The 17,339-nt window shown below is 34.2% G+C and overlaps 1 protein-coding gene across 3 annotated transcripts in view; it reads left to right on the plus strand.

Annotated features, from left to right (window-relative positions):
* Nucleotides 1-8,788: 8,788 nt before the first annotated feature.
* FSTL5 (follistatin like 5) overlaps nucleotides 8,789-17,339 on the plus strand; it is a 796,843-nt gene continuing 788,292 nt past the window's right edge. For all 3 annotated transcript variants that reach the window (XM_043566311.1, XM_043566327.1, XM_043566320.1), the window contains exon 1: nucleotides 8,789-9,489. The gene's annotated coding sequence lies outside the window, so the exon portion shown is untranslated. The remainder of the gene's footprint in view (nucleotides 9,490-17,339) is intronic.

A 17,339-nucleotide genomic window follows, 5' to 3' on the forward strand; every position in this document is an offset into this window, starting at 1 on the left:
AAATAAACCTATATATCTCAAGAGATCAGTTACATTATTCATATAGGAACCTAGAGAGGTCGGTTCATGTGTAACTAAGATGTTGTGAGGGATTGATGCATATATAACTATTTTAAAATCAACTCAACTACTGTTATTTACCAATTAGTTTAAGCTATTTATGTGTTCTAACAAACAAACCTCAAATATCAGAAGCCTAAGACACACTTGAAATTTCAGTAGCCTAAAATAACCAAGGTTTATTTCTTGCTCATGTTTCAAGCCCATCATGGTTCAGTGTATATTAATCAGGGTTCTCCAGAGAAACAGAACCAATAGAATTTAGATAAATAGGTAAATAGATTGATAAATAGATGGATGATTGATAGATAGATAGATGATAGATAGGTAGATAGATTGATAGATAGATAGATAGGTAGATAGATAGATAGATAGATAGATAATTTATTATAGGAACTGGATCACACAACTATGGAGACCAAGAAGTCTCATGACCTGTTGTCTGCAAGTTAGAGAATAAGGAAAGCCGTTGGCATAATTTACTTTGAGTACAAAAGTTTGAGAATTGGGATGTTGTAGAGAGGACAATGGTGTAAGTCCTGATCTGAGTTCCAAAGCGGGATGGGCCGAAGGCAGAAGGTGCACATCCCAGCTCAAACAGAGTGAGTTTGCCATTCCTCCTTCATTTTGTTCTATTGATGCCATTGGTGGATTGGATGATGCCCAAGCACATTGGTAAGGGAGATCTTTGCTGAGGCTACCAGTTCAAATGCTAATCTCTTCTGGAAACACCCTCACAGACACACCCAGATGTAATGTTTCACCAGCTACCTGGGCATCTTTAACCCAGTCAAGGTGACACAAAACCAACCATCACAGTCAGCACAGGCTTCTCGGTTCATGGTTGTCCCCGGGGAATCCAGGCTAACTGAGCAGCCACTTATCTCAAATGTTGTCAATTTCTTTGACAGAGAAAAAGGCGCTCTGCGGGATTTTGCTAAATTCTCGGCCCAGAAGTGACATGTGTCACTTCTACTCATAATCCTTCCTACGGAAGTGGGCACGTGGTTCCATTCAACCATTGGAGACCACAAAATGTGATTCAAACACATTCACAGGAGGGAAGTTGGCTTTATGAAGTGAGCAGCGTTAATGAATACACAAGAAGTATATTGTAAAATCCTGATCTGTTAGGTAGACTTGTTTTCGAGGTTCTTTTGTGACAGTGTTTGCTGTTTGAATTCAAGTAATTTCTATATAATATTAATAAATAGCAGAAACACATCAGTGGAGGGAAACTTCAATAAAAGTAACGTGTATACATCTCTGTTTGGTCCTCAGCATATTTTTTTTTTTCCCAGACAGTGCTAGTACCATTCTTGGGAACAAACTGAGACAGCTGCTTTGGCTCATATGCTCTGGAAGGATCTTATATACAAGAAAGTCTAAAAAGAAAAAAAAATCAGTAGTAATTGCTCACTTCACCAAACTCTACTTCTCTTTCAGGATTTATCACTTTTTACTTGTGGCTTTTGACTCATTTTTACCTGTGAAATTTTATATATGCTTCTTAATATTTTTTATTTCTATCTTAATTATGTATTTTAATTTTAATTATGACATTATTAATTTTTATATTATTTATTTTTTTTTAATATAATTTATTGTCAGTTGGCTAACATACAGTGTGTAAAGTGTGCTCTGTTTTTTGAGGTAGATTTTTGTGGTTCATTGCTTATTTTATGTATTATTTAATACATATGTATTTATATTATAATTTTTTTAATGTTTATTTAATTTTGAGAGAGAAAGAGAGACAGAGCACAAGGAGGGATGGGGTCAGAGAGAGAGGGAGACACAGAATCTGAAACAGGCTCCAGGCTCTGAGCTGTCAGTGCAGAGGTGGATGCAGGGCTCGAACCCACCAACTCTGAGATCATAATCTGAGCCGAAGTTGGATGCTCAACTGACTAAGTCACCCAGGCACCCCAATAGTGTATTTGTATTATATACTAAATACATATACACACACACAGATGCTAGACCTTAAGATCTAGATCCTTTTCCAGCCTTTCTCACTGTACCTAATGTGTAGGAAGTAGCTGTTTGGGCAAATTACTTGTCCATCTGGCCAAATAAACATATCATCTCCACTAACTACATATTATAATCTTTTTGAACTGGAGACTTAACAGCCATATTCTCAATATCCTTTTATGTTCTGCTCTCAAAGAACAATATAAAATATGTTGCTATGTGTGCTCCTTTTGAAATTTGAAAAGATAATTATTATGACACTCTTAAAATATTCAGAAGTGTAAATAAAATACTAAAGGAAGCTAATCCAGTGACATACAGATTCTAAGAGACAAAATAAATTTTGAAAATATTGAAATGCAAATAGTTTTTACAAAAGTTTTATAAGTCTAACTCCCATACCATATTAGTTTTCATGTATTTGCACAACACTTTAAATCCAACAATAAACATTAAAGATTTCCATCATAAATTCTTAATCAGCATGCATTTAAATCATTATTTTGATACACAGAACTCTAGGGTTCACGCTGCTGTATAATCATTCTCATATGTAATACTAACATTGGCCAATAGATGCCCTAAGAGATCTCTTAAACACAGGAACTCTAAGAATTAAAATCATGTTTTTGAGAATCAGTAAGTCTTACGCTTTATTTTCATAGTTCAATTTTCATTACACTTGTAAAATGGTACAGTATTTTTAGATCCTCAAGTCTTAAGATTAGCAAATTCCAAATTACCTGCCCCAAACACTGATTATTAAAATAATAAAGGAAAGAAAAGGAGACTTTTCCAGAATTGCTTTTAAAACTACAGTGAAGGCAGTGATATATCTGATCCACTTAGATTAATGATTTCTAATTTCAATAAATGCACCCCTCACTATAGGGTGTAACTATAACTCTCAGGTTAATTTAATCATAGAAGATTAGGTTGAGTTGTAAAGCATTTGCTCAAATGAATTAATGGATACATTTGGGTTTTTCAGATTTTACTACAATTTCTATTATTTTCGATAACACAGCTATTAGCAGAGTGTGCATTGAATCTATTAATGAAAGGTATTTTAATTATAGTTCTCTACATCCACTTTTAACATTTAAGTTTATGAAGATTACCAAGATTATTATATAAATCTGGAAAAATAGAACTATATTATTTTCTCTCCACCTTTAGTTTATAAAAAATTACTCCAAAAATGTTTTTCCTACTAAGCCAATGACTCAATTATTTTCTTCTAGGCTTATGTTCGTATCTGCCATCTTCTTCTTCTTCTTCTTGTTTTTTAATGTTTATTTATTTTTGAGACAAGGAGAGACAGATCATGAGCAGGGAAGGGGCAGAGAGAGAGGGAGACACAGAATCTGAAACAGGTTCCAGGCTCTAAGCTGTCAGCACAGAGCCCAATGTGGGGCTCGAACTCACAAACCATAAGATCGTGACCTGAGCCAAAGTCAGACACTTAACTAACTGAGCCACTCACCTGCCCCAAAATCTTCCATCTTAATGAAACTATCCCAAATTGTATAGACATATGGCAATATAAAAACAATATTTACTTTATTCAATTACATTTATTATAAAAGTATTTTCTTAATTCTTCATTTCGCTTGGTACTCGCTTTTATAGAACAACACATTTTGATGCCAACCCTGTGAGCCTGAGAATTCTATGCATGGACATATGGGTAGATGATGGTTCTTATAGAAAAGTTACTCCCATTGTTTTCAGACTAGCGCAGAAAAAGTAAATAGTCTTTACCAAGCCAAACAAGAAAGGCAAAATATAGCTCTGGGGGAAATTCATAGTGGTATCACTTGGAAGTCAGAGAGAGTATGTCTCAAAAGAGCTATTAGATAAGGAATATAAAAGTACTGTACATGAAAACTGGAAAACTAGAGTAGGTAACACAAAGCATGAGTCTGGTAAATCCGTCTATTAAGGTTCATTTCCCTTGATATGTTTATATAAAGAGGCAGCTTTACTTTTTCCCTCCAATTTAGAAGATAAAACTTATCAAGTTAAGGATCCATGTTTATCATAAGAAAAATAATAGCTTCACAGGTCTTTCCACACTTTCCATAGTACATACCATTCATTGTACTCTACAGTGATCCTTTGAGTGACCCATTGGTACTTAATCCTGAATTCAAATTCAGGATTTTATTTGACCCACATTATTGATGATAATTGTAGATGATAATAAGCTCCAGATTACTGATGATAATGAACAAATCTGTTGCTTAAAATCTAACCTAGATTGCTGTTAAATGCTGTAGATTTTAGCTTTCTAGTGAGGCAACATTTCTTGAAACATGTTCTAGTCTTTCTCTATTTAATATGACCTCGATACAGGTTAACATCAACTAGTTTTTTGAACCAATAACTTCCATTCATATTATACATTTGCTGAAGTTCTTGTGGAATTTGAAAAACCCATTTACATAGTGGGAATTAAAGAGTTCATACATGCATTGATCTGAGAATTTAAGGGATAAAGAATTCTATCCCAGGTTTTAGCATGGTATTTCTGAAAAGCAATCTCTAATCTTTTATGAAATGTACCATTTTGATGGTAGGTTCATGATTAAAAATTACAGAAATAGTCTTAGTGTGTCTCCCTGTGTATTAAATACTAATATGAAAAGAACTAACTTTTTTATTATTCATCATATACGTAACAATCTCTTACGTGAAACAAATACAATGCCTGAACTCGAATAGACAAGGTAAATATAATCTGAATTTGCAACATATATTGAAAATATTAAAATTAAGCTAATATAATCACACGAAAGCTATGTAGTTGATTGCAAATACCACTTAGGTTAAAAACGCTCTTGCATGTGTGCTTAATTCAATACTGTTCTTCAGTCTGTAGCTTTATATATTAGAATTGAAGTTTTGGTTCTTATATCTTAAACCTTATTCACATATTTTAAAGAAAACATATTTTCCTCTTCAGTGCATTCTCCCCTCACCCCCCACCTGCATACACATAAAATTGGTACAAGGTTGAAATACTGCAGTAGCTAAGAAATTTAAATATAGACATATTATATCAACACTTCATTCAATAATACAATACTGTATTTAAATATCCTATAACACAACAGACAGATCACTAATAAATTTTTATTAATAGAATGTTAACATAAAGGATAGGTAGAGAGAGGGAAAGGTCTTAAGAGAGTAAAGCATAGAAAGGAGGAAGGGAAGGAAGTAATGGAAGTAGGAAGAAAAACAACAGTAGAAGTCAGGGAAGAAAAATATATTTTCAAGTGTCAAATATCCAAATACTGTTGTAAATCATTGCATACCTGGCACTTGTAATTGCTGTTAAAAAGCCCAAAACCAAGAGCATAAAACAAATTTCAGGAATTATTTTATCATAAGCACTAATTGTTGAATGCAGATTTCATGCTTTAAAAACTATGTGCATATAATGTATTAAGTGAAAGCACAATCATGGAAGCTCACATTGCAAGGAAGTTAAAATCTCTAAGATAGATACATTTTGTGATTATGTTGTAATTTTCTTGCTCTTTTTAATTAAGGAAGTGCTTGGTCATTGTGGCTCTGATTTTTTTTTTAAACCGGATTTGCTTTATTATTTTGATTCTCCAAAATTAAGAATGAAAATTACCCAGCAAAAAGTAGTGAATCTTGGCTTTTCAAATAAGCATGTTCTTAATTCACAGGAAAGCTTCTCATAATACATTAAAAAATAAAAATTAAGAAAGCATACATTGTTATTATCTTTAGAGTATTTATAATTCTAATATGCTACAAATACATTGGAATAATTATAATTTGAAAAGGAGGTTGTAAAATTTGATGACACTACAGGAGTCCAAACATAGAGAACCAAAAAGCAATATGATTAAAAGGTAATTCTTTTGTACAAGTATAAATACACATGCACAAAGCAACAACACAATGAGCTTCATAATTTCTGTGTATTACATTTTAATATGTTCATGTAAATTACCTAAATTAAAATCCTTAAGTACATGTTGGTCATTCAGCTTTAAAGATGTTTTCCTTGTTCATATTTACTTAATATTTTAGTCATCTTTCCCATGACAGTTTATAACTAAAACTCCATCTAATGACTTTTTGCATGCATTAGATTTTATTGTTGCTTTACAACTATTTTAAACATCCTGAACAGTAATTACTTGTATGACTATATGTGAGGATATTATAATATTGTTTATATAAAAATAAATGACTACTTTATCAGACCCATTCAATCCTCTCTTAATTTCATCTTGGGTAGGTAAAATGTAGTTTTTTTGACCTCTCTTACTTAGCCTCATCTTTTGTTCTAGTCACTCATCTTTTTTGCACGCCTCCCAAACTAATTACCCTAAGGTACCATTTTCACAGTCTTAGTAACCAGATGCCAATTTATCCCACCTGAGGGGAGGGCTCTTAAGATCTTGAATTCTATCACAATATCATTATAATATAGTAATTCATGAAGTTTTAAAATTCTACTGTAGAGTCATAGAATGACAGATATGTAAGGAACTTTAGAGACAATTTAGTGCAATAAAATCCTCAAATTTTACAAATGACGAGTATGATGAAAGAGTTTAAATATCTTGATCTTGGTCATACAGCTAATTTAAGTTGGAAAAAAAACTTAGAATCTCTGAGGAGGGTTCAGTCCTCCCAGTACTTTTCTGTATGCATGCCTCTTTGTGCATGCGCACCAAAATAGTTCTATTTCTTCTCTTCTCTTTTCTTTCTTTCTTTCTTTCTTTCTTTCTTTCTTTCTTTCTTTCTTTCTCTCCCACTCCCCACAATGAGAAAATGCTTTCTCCCTCCCCCTTATTTGAAACATTTGAAGCAATTATCCCCTTAGGCTGTTGAATAATATTATGCCTGCGTTAATGTAATTCATAGCCCCAAACAATATGACGACTGAAGTGAACTGAAAAATAGTGTCTATTAAACAGCATATGACACAGTTTGGTGGAATTTTGTAAGGATTTTTAATAATGCACTCTACATATTTTCACAGTGGACTTTTTAGGTTTTCTCTGCCATTTTGGCATGTTGGCATGAAGCAGACCAAAATATGCCATGTGACATTTCTAAAAGAAGCATAACATGTGTGCTTTGATCAGCCTAAGTACAGGATATTCAGTGGCTTCATTGTACTTGTAATATAGAGTACCCATCTGCCCCTAAATGTCATCCTTTAGGCCTTACCATGGTATCTGGAACCATTATAAAATCACTTTGGTAACTGAAACACTATTAGAATTTGTGTGTGTGTGTGTGTGTGTGTGTGTGCGTGTGCACACGCACGCGCATGTAATGAGCAGTGCAAAAAGGCATTGCACTAGTTATTTATATACTTACATAAAATCAATAGATGTCAGAGGAAAATAAAACAATGCAGATTACCTGGGATGGTCTAGATATGTTGCGGGATATTCCAAGGGAATTGGATATTTAGGAAAGGAATAGACAAATTCTTTAATAAAGATGGAAAGGAAAGTTTATTCAAAAGCAGAAAAAAGAAAGTTCCCTCCGAAGAAAAATTATCATTTTTTTTCCCTCAATCTTGCTAACTAACTTTCAGGAAAGGGTTTGGGTATATCTGCCCACAAAATAAATGTGTTTCCTCAAATAATTTCTTAAATTTTGCAGAAAATCAAATTTATTATGTTTCTTGTTAGGAAAATAAACAAGTATACTCATTTCATCAGATTCCCTACAAACATTCCTGAGCGGGTCCAGGGCAGAATAATATTACACTCCAGGAATATCAGGATATATGCATTTTTATGGAAAACAATGTATTGCATGCTAAGAAATTTCTTGAATAAATGACTTTGTTTATGAAAATATTTAGTTGCCCATTTCTTTGTACAAGTAAGCCCTGCTTGCTGTAGGTGGGACATGTGGACAGTATGTGAATAATGATCTTTCTAGGAGATTGATTGCTCCAGTTCACTAAAAGTATTTGTTTACAAGTTTAAGCAGTCAGAAATCTGGCATGGCAGCCCTTTCTCTTGCTGTCAAGGCCCTCAGAGCCTCACTGGAACAAGAAACATCACATATAGTGAGAGAATTGCTAAAGGCTATGAAATGCTTCCAGCATACCCCATCTTTCAGAGAACAATTGATATATTAGACATAATAAATATTACATAACCTTCAGTATTTTGGCAGTGGAAGTTGAAGCTGAGAACTTTCACTTTTTTCATTATTAATTTTTTTTTAACCCTGGAATTTCCAACTTCACATAGCTTGACGGTGTATTCAAATCATAAGAACGAAGAGGTAAGATTCTGTAGATTCTATAAGAAAACATGAATTCTGATATATGTTATGCATCATTCACATAAAAAATAAGAAAAGATTCTGTTTACGAATGATGATAAGCATCGCCAGCTTTCACATTTTCTCCCAGTGCTCAGCGCAATTTTTTTCTCCTAAACAAGTTTCTGCTGCAGCGACTCCCTCTAGCAGCTCCCTGAACCGAGGAAAGGGAACAGAACACCAGACACATCCTTTCCAGTAAACAAATGGTAGGGAGCAGGAGGAAAGTTTGGCTAGGAAGATCAAAAGGAGCGGGGATATTATTTGGAGTGGTTGGATGGATTCATTCTATTTCCTAGTCCCTTCTCCACCCGCCTCCCCAGCCTCTCCTCTCAGTGCTCCACTGCCCCCACCCTCCGCCCCTTCTTCCTGCCAGAGCTGTGCCAGCAGCGATCTTTAGAGCGCACAGAAACGGCAGTCCCAGCGAAGGCAAAAGCTCATGCCACGCCAAAAGCATTTAGTTTCTTCAGGACCGGTGGTGTATGGATTGTGAAGTCCAATGAAGTCCACGTTGGTCATAAGCCTGGATTTTGTCGCCTCGATTGCCTCAGCTGACCCTACCAGAAGCCCAGTCAAAGGGGCGGCCCCGCACCTCTCAGGGAGTTGATATGCAAAATAGTTACGTCAGATGATGGGGGCGGGGCGCGCCCGGGTTGAGTGGCAGCAGCTTTTGCTGTGGGAGGAGGCGCGAGAATCAGCCTGGTTCAGTGACTGAGACAAACTGGAGGTGAGAGGAGCTGGTGCTGTCCACTGGGCTGTCGGTGCTGAACCTGGGACGCGAGCAGACGGGGTGCTTCAGCACCTCGAGGCAACGCCCTCTTGCACTCTCTGTGCCCTGCGGGACCCGCTTCACCAGCAGGACCATATCAACTTGACAAAGGAGTGTGGTATCGGACGTGGGAGAGAGTCCTCTGTTTGCCACCTGGGCGCCCATTCAAGCGTGACTTTGGAGATTTCTATAGTTTTAGACCAAACTATTTTCCTCTTTTCCCAGCTAAAACAATCTTTTAGTTTTTTTTTTTTTTTTAACTATTATTATTACTGTGATTTATATACCTACACCATTTAAGAATCTTTCTGGGAGACTTTTTTGACTCTTAAAATAAGGTAAGATAAAGAATATGTTATAAATTATTACAAAGGGGGGAGGAATGCAGAGTGCCATACAAAAATTTAAAAGCAAGTTACGATTTTTCTAATCTGAAACAGGACTTTTGGCAATGATTGCAACAATTATCTTAATAACTGCTATTATTATTTTTATTACAAACACATCTATTGGTGATTAAGCACTGAATTCTACAGGGGAAGTTGAGGGTTTGGGTTTTTTTGCGAAGTTAATGTCATCAGGTTACATTCTGCTTTATAAATATAAATATTTGTAGAGCAACACTTCCAGCATGGCTCAAGAAACAAGAACCATTCAATGCAAGCCCAAATATGTTAGTAAATTGCAGTAAATAAATCAACCAACAAGTTGTTTAAAGCAAATGCAATCTTGAAGAAATATTTGAGTGAACTAATCTCTGATTAATCAATATTACCTCTGGTATCTACAGCATAGACTGCAAAGTACAGAGCTCTCTTAACATTTTTGGAGGGGAGGTGGTAAGGATAAGAGCATTCATATCCTGCTGGGTTCATTTAGATGTGTTGTTATGCAGTAGATCCAAATAAAACTTGTGAAACTCAGTCTCTGAGAATTCTGCACCCCAAGGTCATGTGTATTTCCAAGTTGGGGGCTGTTTGTCCTGCTATTGAATAGTAAATGTCATCCCCTCCCCACCCCCTCAGGTTAGAGGTGGATGTAAATGGGAAGCTCTGATTTAATAATACAGTATTAGCTTGTATTATAGTCGCTACTGCTGTTGGTAATTGAATGGAACTGGGAAGCGTGGGCTGAGAAAATGTCTCGCTATTTCAGAAATGTTTAACCTCTTGCATGTTTAACAGAGAGCTTTTCTCTACTTAGGAGATTTTCTTTTGAAGCTGTGTTCCTTTTGTCAATTGGTAGTGTGTTTTGAGTGGGTATGAAGAAAGAATTCAGTACAGAAAACCACTGAACAGTACTTCTTATAGTGAACAATATTTAAATGATAGAAGTTAACTCGTGCTCTGTGTATTTGTTATCACTATTCATGACTTTATATGTAAGGCATATTGTTTATCTGATAAGTAGAATTATGATTTTTCATTTATCTCTTTTAGTGACATTTGATTAAGGATAAATGATGGCTGGAAAAACAGAGAGGGGAGGGTTTACATTCCAGGGAAAGATTGCAACTAGACATCCTATCTTAATAGGAATGTGTAAAATATAAGCTGTTTCAGACTTACTAAGTATCATTCAACTGACCAGGGCTATGTTTTTCAGCAAATAAAGAGTATACTAAGTTAACTTTATATATTTGTGTATTTTTAATTACGGTAAACATTTCTTTTTTAGTGGCATTACACTTACCAGTATGAACTTTAGCTTTAAAGTTAATTATTTAAAATAATTTTTCTGCATAGAGATTTTTCATTTTATTTACAGCACACTACTACATCAGAGTGATTGTTGCAAGAAATGGATATTATTGCAAACACTAGAGGTTAAATATAAATCCCCTTAAGTTGTTCTCATGTTTTACCCCAAGAAGATTGTTCTTTGTAGGATTCCTGTCAGTCATGTGATCTTACATTAAATATTGATACAAATTTTTTTAAAGACTAAGCAGGTAGAGAAGCAAAGGAGGGAGTATATGAAATACTGGGCCATGAAGCTCCCACTAAACAGCCTCCTTTAAATTAATATGAAATTTTTTTTTCTTCTATACATTTTAAAATTTTCTTTTTAAAACTAGTTGTATGGGTATACATGCTCAAAGTATGGAATTTCAAACAGAATTATGGCTTCTTTTAATTTCAGTTTCCTTTTCTTTGTCATATGGAAACAACAATATATATTGTAATTTTATAACTTACTTGAAAGGCAATAACAGAAATAAACACTATGTTCACCTAAATGTATTTTAGTATCTCATTGACTTCTTTTTGCATAAAGTTTTCCAAGATGTATGGCTTCCTTTGAGTATAAACAGTTCTCTTGAACTACCAGTATCTGAAATTCTTTCAGGTGAAGTCACAGTGAGATGGTTAAATACTAAAATCAAAATATGCTATTGGAAATTGCGAAACTAAGGAGGCAGATTCGATGAGATTGCAAATTTAAAATATTAGATACATTTTTCCTGATTTTTTAAAACCTATTTAGCTTTTATATATTAGTTCTGAAGTAAGGTAAAATTAGGTGACCACAATAAACCCAAACTTAGCATATAGGGTATACTATTTGGATGTAGAATATGTTTCTTACTGTAAACAAAATTGCCAAATTGGAAGATACCTATTAAAGACAGTCAAATGTGGTGTCCCTTCATAAATTTTTTGCTTCACAAAGAAAATGACCATATTTTGGAGTTATAACTTGTCCATGTGAAATTCAAAGGAATATTCAATATCACAGTAGATAGCCTCCTAAAAAATGAATTCATTTCATTGCATAAGTACTACAAGTATATACAGAACTTTTTACTTCAAGATGATAAAGTTTACAAAGTGTATAGAAAGATTATTGAAATAATTAATTATATGTCACATGACATACTCTAGTTGCCTTAACTGCTTCTCAGTTTCTTAAAGCACATTGATATAGTGAAAAATTTAAAAATGATATTCCTAGACAGATTTTTTTCTTACAGATAAGATGAAATAAGTATGCATGTTTGGTTATATTTAAGGCCAAGGTGAAACGATTTGGGTTTTCTGTTATCAAGGCTATATATTGCTTTCTTTTTTAAAATCTATTTACTAACGTGTACAATGGAGAATTAAAGAAAGTAATAATAAACCTGAAATACACTAAAAAGTTTTAGGAAATTGACTTTTTAAAAGTAACTTTTAAAATTATATTTAAAAGATTATGGAAGTAATAGTTTATTGAGAATTGTCTTTGAATAATGACAATTTTTCATGTTTAATGCTTGTTTATCGATGAGACCAAAACACCTTCAATAATATGTTTCTATTAGTTCTGCTCCAAATCTCCAAATCTGCTTCTGGAATTTTTATTACTTAATGTATTATAAAGTTCTAAAGATTCTTTGGAACTAATAGGTCAGAAAAAATACTTCCTGTTGTTAACATTATTGCAACAGCCATGTGACCAATTATCTTTTACCAAACAGACTTAATCATCTTCTGCTTCAACACCTCCAGTGTCTTTTGGGCATAGACTAGTTAAGGTGAGCTGTAGGGTCCCTTGTGGAAAATCCTAATTTTCCCATTAAATTGGTCATCACACCATGCAACAGAACAATTGGTCCCTTTGTGCTTTAATCACCCTGGCATTGAGGAAGTTAATATTATTATAGTAAATGAGATAGTGTTTTTGATAAATTCAGAATTTCACTGAGTCTTAGTATGGGTTTTTTAAAGAGAAGGAGTCAAACAATAGTATAAGTGCATGATATAATGAGTGTATATGTGTGTACATTGTGTGTGTGTGTGTATATACATATATATTTCTTAGTAAATTAGGCTCTACCATAAACATGCAATGGGAATGATCTTGAACATTCAAGTTCAAGAAATGTTACTTAATATAAAAATAATTTACATAGCAAGCTGAAATACAATATATACTTTTAGTGGCAAATGTGTTCATTCTGTTATTGTTTTTGCTATTTAGGCTGTTACGCTTTAGCACACACCAGTTTTTTGCCATGAAAATGTCACTCATAAGCTCTCATGCTGATTGGCAAGGGAAGGGACAATTGGAAATGAAAATTCTCCAGGAATAAGAAGCAGAATGGATGTGTACATAATGAGGAGTTTATATTACCACACTGATTCTGAAAAAAAAAATATGAGTGCTGATAAGGATTTGAAAGTTTCTATCTCTAAAAGAGATACATCAGGTTTACTTCCTATATCTCTGGGTAATAAGCCATGCACTTATAAGGGATAGAGTTTGGAGATCCCTATACCTAAGATATTTTTATTCTTTGTATATCAATGTTACATGCATAGATGTGTTAAAATATGGGAAGAAGAGCCACTTAACTCTGAACTTTCTTGCTTTAAAACCAAATAATTAATATTAATTTAATGTGGTTTTTAGTATCACATTATGTAAATCTCGGAAGCAAAGTAGTTGCTTAGTGAGTTCATTTGCATGTCAATACAGAGAATATTATTCCAACTCGTAACACTGGTTCATAACACTGCTAGAAGTTCTAAAACACAATGCAAAGGATTTGAAAATACTCTTCTTCATTCAGTTTTATTTAAATATACCATTGTGATTGACAGTTAAGAGAAGCTTACTTTAGTGATATATTTTTTCTGTGTAAGTAGCACTAAGGTAGCAATTAAAACATACGTACAGTAGCAATTAGAACATACAAGCCTGAACTGTGTTCCCCAAAGATGATGATGAAATGGAAATAATTTGCCTTTTGTGATTGGACCACTTCCACAAAACACATTAGGTAGTGTTTTAATGACCATCAAGGCTTTATTTTTTCTAATTTCTAAAATCCTTACAGATTTTTTACTAACATGATGTGACAAAAGGACAAATGCCCCCATGTACTCTGTAGGTATGTGCCCCCTTTTTCAGAGCTACAGTAATTGCTGTGATCCTGACATCAACCAGAGTCTGAACCGCCTCATTTAGGATTGAGGAGGGGGTCCCATTCATCCTTCCAAAGAAAGAGAGAGAGTGATTTGCTTCTAGTAAACACATCTTCTGTCTCGTGGCAAATTACCTATTGATATTTGAGCAAAAAGTCTTTGAGCCTGGATTTTCTTATACAAGAAGACAGAAAAGGATACCATTCAAAGGGTTAATATGTGTAGACATATATTTTATACATATATATGTACGCATGTTTTACTCATGTTAGGCCATTTTATCTAGGTCATTTAACATGTGTATAACTGTGAAAAAAATTCATGGTACCTTCATTTTAGATAGGAGAAAGCAGAAACTCGGATGAAAGTTGTCCACCTCTCCAGCATGTGCTCACACAACCAGGAATAGGTGGATTAGACAATCAAACCCAGCTCACTCCTTTTGCAGCTATGCTGTGCACTTCCAACACCTCTGTTTAGGACAAATATTCAACTGGGTGTGTCTTATTTAAAACTACACATTTTCTGTGAGACTTTTACTAAATGTGAATGCCTACTTTGCCCTCTTTCTCCAAGTCTTCCCTTAATCATTAAATTATATTTAAATGATTTTGTGGTATTTATTCTTTAGTATACACATTTTAGAATGCACAATACCAAAGGCTTTAAGAAGCTTTTCCTCTGTATTTAATGTTAGAAAGATGTTACATTATTCTATCTCATAGAACATTAATAAGATTAAGAGCAGGCAATAAGTAGAATAAGAAACAGTAGAATAGAGTAATTAATGTTTCCTAATAGTTCTAGTTTTCTTTCTCCCTCTAAAAAGTCCTACTGAATATCAAATACAAATACATCTTGAACTTTAGCCACTTCCTGAAATTACCACTTGTGCTATCAACTGATAGTCATGTTTAAACCTTCAAACTAGTTGGCTACTAATATTTCAAATGGTCTGTGAGATGAAATAAAGTAATCAAAATAAAATTAGTTTTGAAACACAATACAAAAATAGGTAGTCTAAAATGGGCTCTTGAACACTTAGGAAACATTAAATACTTCATTCATTGTTTATTTATTCTACTTGAGGTACAAAGGGAAATGTTGACCTCTAGTTGATGCTCTGTGTTTTCATATAGCATTAAGCTCACTGAGTAGGAGAAAAGGTGAGTACTGGTGGCAGTAATTATAACACAGTTCCTAGGGGAGCCACAGAGTTGCATCAGATTCCCTAGTGAATCCTCATTATCCAAGTTTTGGGTTGTCCTTATTAAATGGATCCCAAAGGAGGTAGAAAAGTTTGATTTATAGAAAAGTTAACTTAAAAGTGTAAGGTTATAGCGCTTTCATTAAATATTTTAGTGTAAGATTATAGGGCTTTCATTAAATATTTTACATATTAGTTAGAAATATCCAGTGTTTACCTTTTGGAATGAAGACTGGTATAAAAGTTGTTAATCCTTGAAATTTCAGCACCATTTTGTATACTATTCATTTGACTCACTGTTCCTCATTCTCTGTGGAGCCCTGCAGGAAGTCCATTCACTCCAACAGCTACAATTATTCTCTCTTCACAGAGATCTTCCAAATATATAGCTCTGGCCCAGATTTGAACTCCATTAATGTATTTACAAAGGTCTGCTGGAGATTTTAACTTTGATTTCATGGTGACAGCATAAATTCCATGAACTCATCATCTCATCCCTCACATGGTCCCCCATCTTAATTTTTTTGCCTGTCAGTTAATGACATTTTTTCTATTCACCGAGGTCTGAAAAATTAATAGATGTCTTAAACTTACATCATTCTTACTATACTATATGCAGTGACTCCCCAAGTTTTGATATTACTCCCTTTGTAACATAGCCTTTATCTAATTCTCTATTTTCTATTCCCTCATCGTATCACTTTTACCTTGACCTAGAGTATCCCATCTCAATCAGAATTATTTTGACACTCTCTACATTGATCTCCCTGATTCTTGTTTCTTCCCTGCAGTAATAATAATTAGTGATGTTATTAGCAAGTACATTTTTTGGTAATTCATAGTATGTCATGCCAATATGTTAATTTCTATAAGCAGTATTATATTTTATATGCACAATGCTATTCATAGAGATAGATAGTAGATAGTGAAAGACCAAAGCTTAAAGAGTTATGCTGCCCACAGAGCTGGGACTCAAACCAAACTCTGTCTGAAACCAGCTGCATGATCATCCTCATTATGCTCTCCTGATACACACTTCATACCTCTTCTAGATTCCTCTCAGTTAAAGTAAGCTTTTAAATGTCACTGTGTTCTTCAGAAATCATCAGTGGATCTGTAATTTTTACTGTATCAAGTTGAAATTCTCTACTTGATGTTAAGATCCTTCTTACTGGTTCTGTAGCTTCAAGCAATCAATCTGATTTTCAATTTTCTTGTATGTGCAATGCACATATGTAAAAGAGAGATTGATCAAAATATAAAGTATGATCCTTCCCTCTACAGAAAACCAATACCCTGTCTGGACTGTTGCCTTTTCAAGAATCTCCACCTACATCTCACTCCTCTAATTCCAGCCAAGTTTTTCATAGTATAAGAGCATATTGTGCTCATATGTGCTTTTCTGAGTCTTTAGTTTTTGTTGCAAGTAATGTCATGTTAGTGTCACCCTGGATATTACCAAGATGTCTATTTTTCTTTACATGTATGTATTTGTTTTCTATTGTTGCATAAAAATTACCATAACCTCAGTGGTTTAAACATTTATTATCCACAGTTTCCATAAGTCACAAGTCTCGGTACAGACTATCTGGGTCCTCTGTTCAGGATCTCACATCAAGGTTTCAGCCAGGGTTGGGCTCTTATTTGAGGTCCAAGTTTGTTGTTCTCCAAGATCACTGGCGGTTGAGAGTCTTTTTCTTTTTCTTTTTTTTCTCTTTCTTTTCTTTTTCTTCTCTTTTCTTTTCTTCCTCTTTTCTTCTTTTGTCTTCTCTTTTCTTTTCTTTTCAGCTTAAAACTAATGGAAGTTTGTTTCTTTAAGGCCAGATAAGAATTTCACTGATTCCTTCAGTTTCTGACCTATAGATCTACTTTTATTTTTTTTTAATTTTAAAAATTTTTAATGTTTATATTTTGAGAGAGAGAGAGAGAGAGAGAGAGAGAGAGAGAGAGAGTTGGGGGAGGGCAGAGAGAGAGAGAGGGAGGCACAGAATCTGAAGCAGACTCCAGGCTCTGAACTGTCAACACAGAGCTGGATGCGGGGCTCAAACTCAGGAGCTTTGAGATCACCATC

This window comes from Prionailurus bengalensis, chromosome B1 (genome assembly GCF_016509475.1).
Source record: "Prionailurus bengalensis isolate Pbe53 chromosome B1, Fcat_Pben_1.1_paternal_pri, whole genome shotgun sequence".
Classification (NCBI taxonomy): domain Eukaryota; kingdom Metazoa; phylum Chordata; class Mammalia; order Carnivora; family Felidae; genus Prionailurus; species Prionailurus bengalensis.